The 13,007-nt window shown below is 35.2% G+C and overlaps 1 long non-coding RNA gene across 1 annotated transcript; it reads right to left on the bottom strand.

Moving 5' to 3' along the window:
• Positions 1-5,063: 5,063 nt before the first annotated feature.
• On the bottom strand, positions 5,064-5,815 carry LOC146739230 (uncharacterized). The gene is made up of 2 exons (XR_014930133.1): positions 5,748-5,815; positions 5,064-5,264 (listed from the first exon to the last, which is right to left on the bottom strand). It is a non-coding gene; the product is annotated as an uncharacterized LOC146739230 (long non-coding RNA).
• Positions 5,816-13,007: the final 7,192 nt, after the last annotated feature.

Raw genomic sequence — 13,007 nt, 5'->3', positions numbered from 1 at the left:
ATACCACTTATAGTTGACTGTGAACGTGGACAGAGGACCTAAATAGCAGATGTTCCTATATCAAAGTGGCATCAGGCAGTTTTTTTCACATAAATCTGAATTGTGTGACTGAAATAGAACACAACTGTATAATATGCATGTGTGTAATGTAAATGAACATAACATGTTTAATATTCGTTGATCACAGATGCACCCTGCACCTCGCGAAAGAATACATTTACAATCTTTGTCAAAATTAACCAATCAAAGTACTCTATTACTTCACAGTTGACAAGGAGTAATAACCTGAACTTGGCATTTTGTTCGAGTAAGTACCTGTCGTCGACATTGAGAATGTGCCCGTTATATTGATGTGATTGACTATGAGCACGAAGAAGGCGTTGTTCGATACGAACGTGAACTGAACTTTCAAGAACAAAGCAAGGTTTCAGAAAATTCAGAAAGATATGCTTCCAGACAAACTGTTTTTAGTGTCCCATTTAAGTTAATTAGATTAAAGTATGGAAGTTATTTTCAAGTAACATTAGCCGTTAGTCTGTTCATTAACCATAAATGCTTCCTTTCACGGTAAATTTACTAAGCTCTGAGCTCCATTAAAATATCTGAACACTTGTTGTTTTCCGTTAGTTTGTATGAATAGCTTATTTTGAGTACAGATAAATAAACAAATATATGGTCAGCGATTTGATTGACGTACACCTCAGTCGATAATAACAATTGATAATTTATCGAATCACGTAACATTTACTTTAGCAGTCAACTAATGCACTCACCAGCACAACTAATACAGTCATCTAAATACAGTAAATGTACTCACCAATGTAGATTATATGGAAGAAGGGAAAATGCGAATGAAGAGCTAATTGTTTGATCGTGCAACCAAATGTTGGTATTCACAATATATTATGGGAATATTCATGACATCACTGGTGTAGGATCAAATTATACCACACGATCATACACATAATATACATGTGTTTATAATTTGTTAATTTAGAATGTGTTAATTTGGATATATCTTATTACTTTGTATATTAAATAGTAAATTATATTTACAGAATATAGAGATATTGATGATGCTCACACATAACAATGCCTACTCTACCATAAATACATTTAATCTATGCATATACTATTAATACATTTAAACCAGTGCATTATATGTTACACATATATGGATATAAATGAAAACCTCGTTGCCTTTCTTGAGGGGCAGTGATTAGAACCAATTCAACGATATATTTTTTGCTGAGAAAGAATGGAATCCTACGAGACCCAAACTTTTTAAAACTGCTATGCTGTTCAGGATATATGATACATATATACCCGCACTAGTGTCTACCACCCCCAGTAGATCTGGTTTATTCAAGAAGCAGTAAAAAAGTACACTGTTAATAAAACAAACATGGCGGTCTGCATACAATTGTTCAGCGTCAGGTGTGGGCACTTCAAAAATAAATTAAGTAAATTTTATATGAATTTAAGAATATACTCACATTTCTGAGTCTACAATACGTCATGACAGGTTGATACTACGTTATGACAGGTTGTTTTTACTACACTACACTACACTACACTACACTACACTACACTACACACTACACTGGTGGTAGACACTAGTGCGGGTGTATATGTATTATATCCCGAATTCGTCACTATATTCCTCGTTCTATACTAATTTTACTATATAATACATTAATCCTTCCACATCTAACATACTATATTGAAATTTGGGGAAACACTTAATATCCAACTTTGCTAGAGCAAATTCTTTGTCTACAAAAAAAGGTAGTTCGACCTCAAACACGACCGGTTTGCCCGTAGTCTTAGGTATTATGCAAGCAATCCGTCACATAGCTACCCTACTAAAGCAACAACTGAAGGAAACCTGTCAATTCCTAAATTACATTTGTCCATTTCCCAGCATAATTTTCGATATGCAGCTGTTACACATTGGAACTCCCTCACAGTTTCATTAAAAAGTTCACATAATAGAAATCAATTTAAATCAGATTTAAAGACCCATCTCATAAGTAGTTAACTGGCATATCCATCTTTCTTGATTATTATTAGTATTTTAATTATTTTATTTTCCTTGCATTATATTTGCTAACCAGGATATATTTGTTAGTTCCTTGGAAGATTTTGTTTATTGTTTTTTCCCCCCCTACCAATTCATTATTTATATTTCTTATTTTTGTTTGATTAGCTGTTTGATTCGTTTAATTGTTTCATAACAGGTTAATTAATTATTATATCAACTGGTTGCTTGGTTAAAAAATTGTTTTCGATAAATAGTTATTGATGAATTGTATTTTCAACTATTTTGTTTCCTAGTACAGATTTAGAAATATAAATAGTTTCTGTCTGTCAATGACCTTTACACATAAGTTTACTAGAATGGCAGGGCTGTGGTAAATGATAAATCTACTAAATTCACTTATGAAAATTGTCCGACAAGTTCAGTGATTGATCTATGCAGCTGCAAATCATTACATCAGTTTTCTTGACCGGACATCTTTACTATGATACATTTTCATTTCACGAGCGAGTGGCCAGTCATTACGGTGTTGCTTTTTATCTCGTAAAAGAACAATGTCTCCTTTCTTGATATTTAGAGCGATATTTGTATCACATTTATTTGTATCTGTCAACTTTACAGGTATTCATTCCTCCAGCGAATCTAGTAGCCAAATATTGCACATGACTCCTTCTGTTGTATAGTTCATACTGTGTGAATACTCCAGTAGGTGGGGTACGGGTTGGGTCTTTATGGTTAGAATTGAGTGCTTGTGGGTCATCGTTATCCGATGATATTGAATTTTACAATTGTACAGAACTCAGCCATCAACGTTTTTAGTAAATCAAGTGTGAATTCTGCCTTGGGAAGTTGGATAAACATGTCTTTTAAAACCCGTCTAACTGTGCGAATTTGTCTTTCCCATACCCCTCTTAATGCAAAGCATGCGGTGGGTTGATTCATTCACAATTTTGAGAATGTGTTAACTTGTAAATGGGACTTTTCTTTGGCATTTTACCAGTATCTGACTTCTGGTTGACAGTATCCTTAATTCCTCTGAAAAAGGCTTCTTCATTAAGATCATTTAAGATCTGCACATGCTAATGTGTCGATCTGGTTATTGCATACTCACTGATATCAGTATCACTGATGTCAGAAAAGACATGGCACTCTACTCTCTATGATTGGTCTGTTCAAAGACATTGTATATGAATGTGAAAGACTGCTACACCAACAAGTCCAATAGTGATGACACTCTTTAGAAAGTGAGTCTTCCCATCCAGCACAGTTTGACTTACGTTCCCTGTCTGCAAGTAGTTACTGTAGAATGTGCTTTCTTCCTTCTTACCAGAGACAATGTTTAGTTTACTGTTGGTAGCTCTTCCTGCCTTGGAAAATGTTTCGCTGTACATCATCTTTGAATGTGAAGGTGATGGTGTCTGCATACATTTTGTATTTTTAGAGATATTGGTGTAGGTAAAAGATCTTGACTGAAGTCAGGCCATTGGAGAATTGTTAGTGTATATGTCATCTCCTGCTCTATATGCAGCTTGGGTTTCTCTGTGATCATTCTCAAGCCAAATGTGGCAATAGCAGGAAACATTTCTGAATATATATACATGTACATTCATGTGATATTCGATTACTGGTTTCCTTGTGTCATTGTCTTTGAACCAAAGAACGTATGTAAATCACAGGCAGGTTGTCAAATCTCTCCGGTAATTCTTGCCAGGCTTCTTGATATGCAGTATCACATTACATATCTGAATTTCTCAGCTGTTTGGAGGCTGTTTGCACCACTGTTTCAAATGCTCTTTTCCCAAGGCAAGAACATGATAGGATCTCCTCCATATAACTTACGTTCCTGTATCTATTCCTGTGCAGCGACTGGCAATCAAGATTCTAGCATGTTCAAGTTTTCCTGCCTGGTGTACTGGCGGATCTTGCTATTGAGACACTTGGTTGTGTCACTGTTTTGAATGACGTTTGTTCAGCTTGGTTTGATGTGTCATCAACAATATTGGTGTGTACAAGTTGTCTGGTGGAATTGATGATGCTTCTGTATCAATATTTTGGTTATGAAAACCTAAGGCATGGTGATGGCGCTGTTTCCGTGTGTCAACATCCTTAACATAGTCATTTGCTTTCACATTCAAGATCATCATATTCAATGCTTCCGATGCTTTTAAATGCCCTAAACAACCGAACCCTTCCTCTCCCAAGACCTTCTCCACACCCACACAGTCAACTGTTACTTGTCGAGTAGGGCGTGGGATGCTCACTATAGACTCATTGAGAGAAAAATAATACCTACTTGCATCGATATCATTGCTCAGATACAGCGACCATTGTTTAGTTAAATATGTATACATATACATTACGTGTTGAACATCTTGTAAGTGTTATATGGCTTGTGACATAACATGAATAACCTACTGTGAGGAAACGAGCTATAGTTGACTATCGTGGTAACTATCTATCAGCCATGCCATTTCTGTATTTTCTACTTCACAATTAATGTCAGATTCATTGAAATTTGAATGATTTTTTCTTTCAGGAACAATGTGAAGTCTCTAGCACAACATTTCCAGAAATATACGCCCTGGATCCTCAGTACCACTGCGACTGATCAACAGTGTCGCCCAAGTGAAGAATTCAACAAATGAAAATAAAGCGACGAACGTGTAGCTTGCTATCGAGAATCAACAGTTATACTAACTGCGATAGATCTAAACAAGAGGAAGAGGCGAATTTTGTCAAACATTCTAAAAACACACATATTTTAGTTTTACCAATTGGACGGTGAAACAAAACCATCCATTTGCGCAACAGAACTATCACAAATAAGTCGTCATATAATATACGCATGCGTAGATCGTCCAACGATTTACAAATTTGCAAGTAATCGTCATAACCAAAATGCGATAAATGTTTAAGTGAAGCATCTCCGGTGGTGGCAGCATGAGGAATGGGTGTGGAATTTGTTGTTAGGATTCACACCTCTACAATGACATCAAATGTATGAATACAAGTACAAGACAACTTTACTATAAGGCATATTTTATTCAATCTGGCTGTGAGTAATAATTGTAAAATGTCACATGACAACAAAGAACAATGGAATAACACGCCAATAGATTCAGTATTCATAAATTATTAAAATGGTTTCCACTATGCGTACTTGTGTCTGTCATAAATGAAGTTGTAACTGCATGTCAATTTACTGTATTGCTGTTACCAATGACTACGGATAAAATAAAGAGTCTTTCAAAGCACCATACAATATGCCTCATTTCACAAGCCATGAACACAAACCGATAGGTGAAAAAAACAATGACTTCATAGCTTGTCTTACAGATATCGTCGACACCGATACTATCTGATCTGTGTGTGAATGTTGCTACTGGTCGCCCGCCTGTCAGCAATAGATTGAACATTTAAAAACCCATTCCCAATATTCGAGTCTACACTACAACAGGAATCTATTTCCATCCTATTACATTGTGACTGCACATAGTTCTGAAACTACGAATTTGTAATATTCCGATGCAAGTTGCATGATTTTAGTTTCAGTCTTTACATAATACATTCGAAATAAATTACGTATGTTCTGTACAAGTCATGGTGTGACATTGTGGGTACATATGTGAAAACATTCCAGATGATTTATTACATGACATATTTTAATGTTTCTTTGAAAACAATGTGTTACCAAGCGAACACTAACCGAGTCATGTCACTGAATATAGCACTGACCATCTCATCTCTACTGCCATTATCAGTCACCTTGTCTCCTCAGTGGCAAACCTACATAAATACACCATACGGATTATAAACACATTAGCGCATGTGAGGAATAATTTCGTGTTAGTAACCAATTCTGTGATCGACCAGTGAATGTTTTATTCATCAATTCTATTACGTTAAATATTTCTTTTGTTTAAAACAACATTCAATTTTTACACAACATTATTTATCGTTATTTTGTTATACTAGTAGTATAACAATTATAGTAATTCTACATGTTTCTGCCGTGGTCTTTCAATTGACAAATAAAACAAAGGCATTTTAGTTTTTAATTTGCCGTATACGGCGATGTAATTCAACACAGTCCAAGGTCTCATAGAGTGTGTAACATACTAGTATTTCATCAATACATCAGCTATGTGATTAATACCAATAATCATAGACCTTTCTTTGCCGGGATAATTGTAAATAAATCCTGCTGTTTTATTTGGATTATGTGAAATTAATAATATGGAAAAAAACGTGTGTTGATATACTTGTTGTAAAGTGAGACATTTAAATAAATACATTAGCCTGAGAGGCAATACTAAATGATAGTTTATTTACCAGTCTGCATAATCCACGTATGGTTACGTGACCTGGCTATCTTCTTCACGTGACTGTCGAAAAACACAGAAAAAACTATCTAAGCATTTCCTATCTGCGAATTCACACTGGGTTGATAAAACTTCAAATTGGAAATACGCAGATAAAACGATCTCATCGTGTGTAACAAAATCTATGACGTCATCATATAGAAATTATGACTGCCGAATTATGTTGTAATCATTGATCGCTTTGTCACGTGATATCAATATCAAGATAAATACCAATGAAGATATCGCAAAAAAAATATGGGAAAATCGCAATGGGTTTTAAGTTTATTTTAATTATCCTGTGTTTCATGTTATGATATGTGTTTGTTTGCATGCACAATACGATACAATATTAACCCACGTCATACAGAGGTTTTAACAATATTACTGCACTGGCACATGAGGAGTAATCTTATAATAATATCGTCACATGCATTTTCTGATCGATGTTTTAATAAACTTATATCATATCTGCACATATATTTACCGTTATTTTATAGAAACGACATATTTCTTATTTGGAAACCGATATTTTCCCACTTCTTCGGTTTGGCCGAACTGTTTCCTGAAAAAAAATAATAAACACGCACGATTTAGAAGAAACATGATTGATTTATAATGAGCTGTTGAGTAAATTTCATGTACGCGCTTGGCAGGTAAAACGTTCTCATCGTGTGTAACAAAATCTATGACGTCATCATATAAAAATTATGACTGCCGAATTATTTTGTAATCATTGATCGTTTTTGGTAGAACATTACAAGACGACGCCATATTAGAATAAAGGTGACTTTAACGCAACTTAGAGTGAACGCCAGAATGGAACTTTTAGAAAATTACAATATTACCGAAACAGCCATTTACGTGTACGTGTACAATGGATTTGAATAATAAAGTTGAGTCTCACTTTTTATTCTGAGAAAGTTATAAATTGAGTTGGCAACAAATCCTGAAATATTGGAGTACTGATGATAGCATATACGATACGGTAGGGTGTGGTATTTAATCAACAAATCAAACGTAATTGTTGCAATTACTCAAAGTCACTTTACTGTATCTTTAGAAGGTCCTTCTTTGATTTCAGGGGAGATAAGATTTTGCATGATCTGTAAAAAACCGAAAACCTGGTGATGCTTACAGGGTTTAATGACATGTTTTCTGCAGATTATACAAAGTGGGAAAGCAATGTTTTTATTTTGATTAGTAGAACAGCGCCACCAACCTGATTAACGCGTTGCTCATCACTATGGTCGTAGTCCAGCTACAAATACGAACATTTCAGTATAATAATGGCGTTGATCCTTCAAGAAGGGATACACACATCACTTCAACAATTTTAGCGGAACTGCTATTTCTCACCTATTACAGTATAACAAATTGAGAGATTCCTAAAGACGCATTGTGTACGCGTAACCCCACATGACCCAACGTCCTGCAGGTAAAACGATCTCATCGTGTGTAACAAAAACAATTCAGCATTTAATAATTAAGACACTCGATAGATTAAATCATTGACCGTTTTTTACTCTTTTCAGAATTTTTCGTTGAAAGTTTTTGTAGGTAGGATATTAGAAAACAAATACAATTATTTACCGGTCGGTCTTGATACTAGTATGATCACGTGTCGGCTTCCCCTACCTGCTAAACAGAGAGACGATCTATTAAAGCATTGCCCGTTTATCGAATACTTACTTATGTGAGGTGATATTATTTCATTATGAATGACTGGCCATACTTGGTCACGAACATCAAACACTACTTGTTATTGTGATACGAAGTCTAAACTGGAAAATAGGAAGAAAATTACTCAAAATAATCATTGTTCCATTAAACCTAATTCATATTTTGATATTTTCGCATTTTTTGACATTGATTTTTTTAATGATATAACAGCATACACGAAGAAAGAAGGAAGCAAGACAAAAAATGGTCATTTGTCCTCACTGTATACAGCGTGTAGTAAAAGTCAAACTACTAGTAGTTTAGAGGTTGAAGACATTAAAGTACCACATAAATGACCTTGAACTTTGAAACTGTATCAAGCATCAAGCACAAATGCGAATTTCAAGGTCACGTCCTCGCTCGCATCTCAAAAAATATGTTTACAACACTTACAAATCGTTTGAATTTAATACTGGATGACGACAAGAAAAAGGGCCCGAGAATGATAAGAAGATAAATAATGGCAACAGAAGACAAACAAAACTGATGAAAAAAAAAACAATTTATAGGGAAAAATCTCTTTCTTTGGCGCGACGAATAAATTTGTTGAAATGAAAAATGAAAAAAGTATCAGTGCCAAAGCCGGGAATTGAACCCGGGTCCTCCAGTTCAAGCTCCGGTGATGTCGGAAGTTAAACAAATTGGGAATTTTTGAACACACATTTTCAACAATATCTTGAAAAATATGAATCCAAGGCATATGAAAACCAAACTACAACATATAATACTGATTTACCAAGTGATAATGTTTGAAATGCATTGCAACCTTCAATATCAGTGCACAGGAAAGGTTACACCACAGTCCCTCTATAGAGGTTACACCTATCATTATGCTCTGTTACATACACTCACTAAGTTACTTTATATTGGCGTAGCCGTTTTAAAAAGACTGGGTCTCATAGGATATTTGCTCTCAGCAGAACTATATATATAGATATGTAAATTGGTGAGATTGTTCTAATCACTGACCCTGTGAACTAATGCAAGGTTATCTTCGGAACACGGCACCATCACTAAATACACACTGTACACATCAGTCGCTGTGTCCGCTCGACCACGAGGACAATGAATGAAAACCACGTGTATATGAATTTATGAATATACGTTAATTTGTTCAATTTATGCGTATAGCTTGTAGTTTTTTACTATTGGCATACGCTATAATTACAATCACTGTTTAGCTAATAGTGAATCAAACGAATAAGTCACGTGATGTCGTTAGCCCCTTTCCCATCCAGATTTCACATTTCACATTTCACTGTTACTAGTATTCTCGATCACGGTTACTAAATAAAGATGCGATTACCATAAATATTTATAAATTTCATTGGCAGTTGAATCAAACCAGCCAATCAACCGGCACGGTGCGCATTGACGTTATTTGAAAACCTTCCAATGTTTTACAATCGACCAATAGAAACATCTCGTATCAGTTTGAATTGTGAAGTTAATAAATATTTATTAATATGAAGGGAATGTCTTTGTTGGGCCGAGAGTATACCCCTGGTATTACTAAATATGCGACTATCCAATCTTCCGAGCATGTCCACAAAACATGTTAGGCCGGACTTTTTTATCCCTTGTTTCGCGAACCCGCCGAATGAACAGGAGCCGAAAATGAAATAAAAATAATATTTTATTTCAGCGTAATTTCTCGCGCCCGCCGAATTGTAAGTGAAAAAAATTACTAAAAAAAATATTTTTATCTTCATTTTTTTCCCCCCGCCGCATAACAAATCCAAGTTGCATTTTCGTGGGAGTATCATGATCAAAGTACCGAAGTCTCGCGCAGATGAGAAACAAGATTATAAATGAAATACAATTTTATTTCATTTCTTCTCTCTGATCAATCATCTCACTTACAAATACAAATTGGAATATGTTTGGTAGCGGTATCCCCCTGGTATCCATAACTGTTACGGCCTAAATACCCGCCGAAACGAGAATATGTACGTCCGATCCAAGCGATTAGACTGGCGGGACGATTTGTTTAAAATATTAGTGTAATTTTCAGTTTAAAAAAATATATTTTCTTCGCAAAATCCCCATTTCCCCAATGATCTCGAGTCCCCGTCTGCAGCCAGTCTACAAGGCGACACGCTCCCGGGGAAACACAGCCCACTCACATATGTGTTTCCGACCACTTACTCCTTCATTGGAATCATTTGTTTATCATATCTCGCACACAAAATCATATAAATCAATTTTCTAAATGGAAAAAGTGATTTTTTAAATCGTATGTACCGGAGTGAGGTATATCCCCGGGGGTATCATATCCCGACGGTCTGGTGTACACATCACTCAAAGTTGTTTGTGGTTAAAATGCCCCGTGGGCTGAGCGAAGAAGGTTTAGTGGGACCGGAAAATTGTATGTGGGTTTGAGTGCATACCTTGCGTTTGGGAAAGATACGTCTTTACTTATCTCCCATTTCAATGTGTTCAGGTGTTCAATCCGACCACGTGTTTTAAAGATATAATAAATTGAATTTTCAGACACGTCCCAGACTCGCTACAGAGTCTATGGGCATATTAAAATTATATTGTCGTAATTTGTATACATATTCAGGTGACTTACCATGCTTTCTGATTTTTCTCAGTAGATCGACCCCATCTTTCGGAAGAGAATGCCACACGACCAGAGACCAAGACAGAAAGACTGCGAACAAGGTGCAGCGCGTGCTTCTCCGCGTCTCAGGCAGCGAACCCACAACCCACGTGCTGATTGATATCGACGTCACGTGAACAAGAGATAAGCCAGTACCAGGGACTTTGGTTGAATCAATACAAATGAATAATTAAATATTTTAATTTGAAACATACATTCGCCACGTGTACGGGTCATCAATCAATACGTGTATTTAAACCAATATTTTATGCATGAAGTCTGTTAAGAATACCAATTCGGATACAAGTGTAAACACACATAGATGCTGAATTGTTCGAGAGACAGACTTGCTTCTCATTGTTTGAAGAAATAAATATTAAAATTGTTAACATGATGAGAAGTGGTGAAGTGTTTGCGGAAATGGAGAGTGATCGCAGAAAGTGACTTGATCCTCGTTAGAAACCTATTCAGTGTCGCTGAGGGCGCATACAAAGGATAAAGGTCCTTTGCAAAAATTCCCCAGGAGGGGCACTCACATTGAAGTGTTATATGTATATGTGCCGCCAAAAGGGGGTCCCAAATTCACCACTTCTGTCTGAAGAGGGTATGTTATTTTACCCTGTCTGTCCGTCTGTCTGTCTGTCTGTCTGTCTGTCTGTCTGTCTGTCTGTCTGTCTGTCTGTCTGTCTGTCTGTCTGAAAAAGGGTATCCTTTTTTCATTATTTCTGTCTGAAAAGAGAATGAAGCTGATTTTTTCTTTCTGTAACTTCATTTCGATCGTCAAAGTCTATCCCTGGGGTGTCAAATATCCACATCCACAGGGGGGGCAACGTCCATAATTTAGAAACCATGTTCATTCTTGCCAAACTATATAGTTAATCGAACGTCGAGTTACAGGAAAGTTCGTTATAATGTTTCACTCTGGTATCCTCTATCAATTCTTCATAGTAACAGTTTTATGAAATATTTATTTGGAAATATGGAAAGAATCAACAACGCAAATTTTCCACAATTCACGGGTTTTCAAATCATTAAATATTTCGCATAATGGTTCCAATACCCCTATAACCTGACTGACTTGGCAACTTTGGAACAGCAAGTGCATATCTCGTATTATTTGTTTTTTTTCAAAATCAAGGTATTGTCGCTAACAATGTTATATACTACCTCAGTATCACACCACTGTACACTGTTCTTTTCTTTCGTCTTATAACTGTATAGTTGTGTGTTTGTAACTATATCAGTCTGATTAAAATAAGATCCTGGTTGGCTTAATTTATTTCACGAACAAAACCATTCTTGCAGCAAAATAATTGTAACGTCAAAAAATAATTAAAATAAATAATAATTATAGTAATTATATAAAAAAAAATAAGCTAACCAGGATCTTATTTTAATCAGATTGTAACTATATCATATTAGTTTCAAAATGAGTTCTATTTTAAATGTTCACACACACACACACACACATATATATATATATATATATATATATATATATATATATATATATATATATATATATATATATATATATATATATATATATATATATATATATATATATATATATATATATATATATAATTATATCAAAATTAAAACCCAGTGAATAATTAATAATTAACGCATTTACTGTATTTACGCTATATTTATGTATAGATTTCAAACACGGGAACGTGGAAAATGATATGAACATGTTAAATGGGTGTTAAGCCTATCTGGAGACAAGTGACTTGAGTAAATTTGTTTCCATCAGCCGCTCTGGTCTGTATACAATGTATCTAATATTCCATTATTAATATGTAGTCTGAATTCACCTGAAATCACCTGGACGTGACTGTCGATGTTGATTTAAAAATACACATGAATATGAATCAATACGAATGTGCGTGATATGTTTTTGAATAATATAAAATATTTTCCAATACATCTATGTGTTTTCAGCAGCTCGAACAAGGGCAAAGAACTGTGAATCAGATATCCCATCTGACGGGGCATGAACTTTTATGACTTGTGAGCTGAGAGGTGAAACATTCTTTGATTTGTTATTTGACGTTGTTAAACCCATTCATTGAAATATCTATGTACCTCCATCACCAACACCTGAACAGGCAAATACAGTTTAAATATACATACTACTCTCCTTATGAAATGTACATAATTGAACGTAATTTTAACATTCTTTAACCCTATGTGCTTTAAACTATAGTTATTTACGTGTTCTGACTGTGAATTGTCTGAACCTTGTATTAAGGTTGTCTGAGTGACGGAGTCA

Source organism: Saccoglossus kowalevskii, chromosome 8 (assembly GCF_978046115.1).
Source record: "Saccoglossus kowalevskii chromosome 8, keSacKowa6.1, whole genome shotgun sequence".
Classification (NCBI taxonomy): Eukaryota; Metazoa; Hemichordata; class Enteropneusta; family Harrimaniidae; genus Saccoglossus; species Saccoglossus kowalevskii.
Note: the sequence above shows the minus strand (reverse complement) of the source record. Positions and strands in the feature narration are given on the sequence as shown.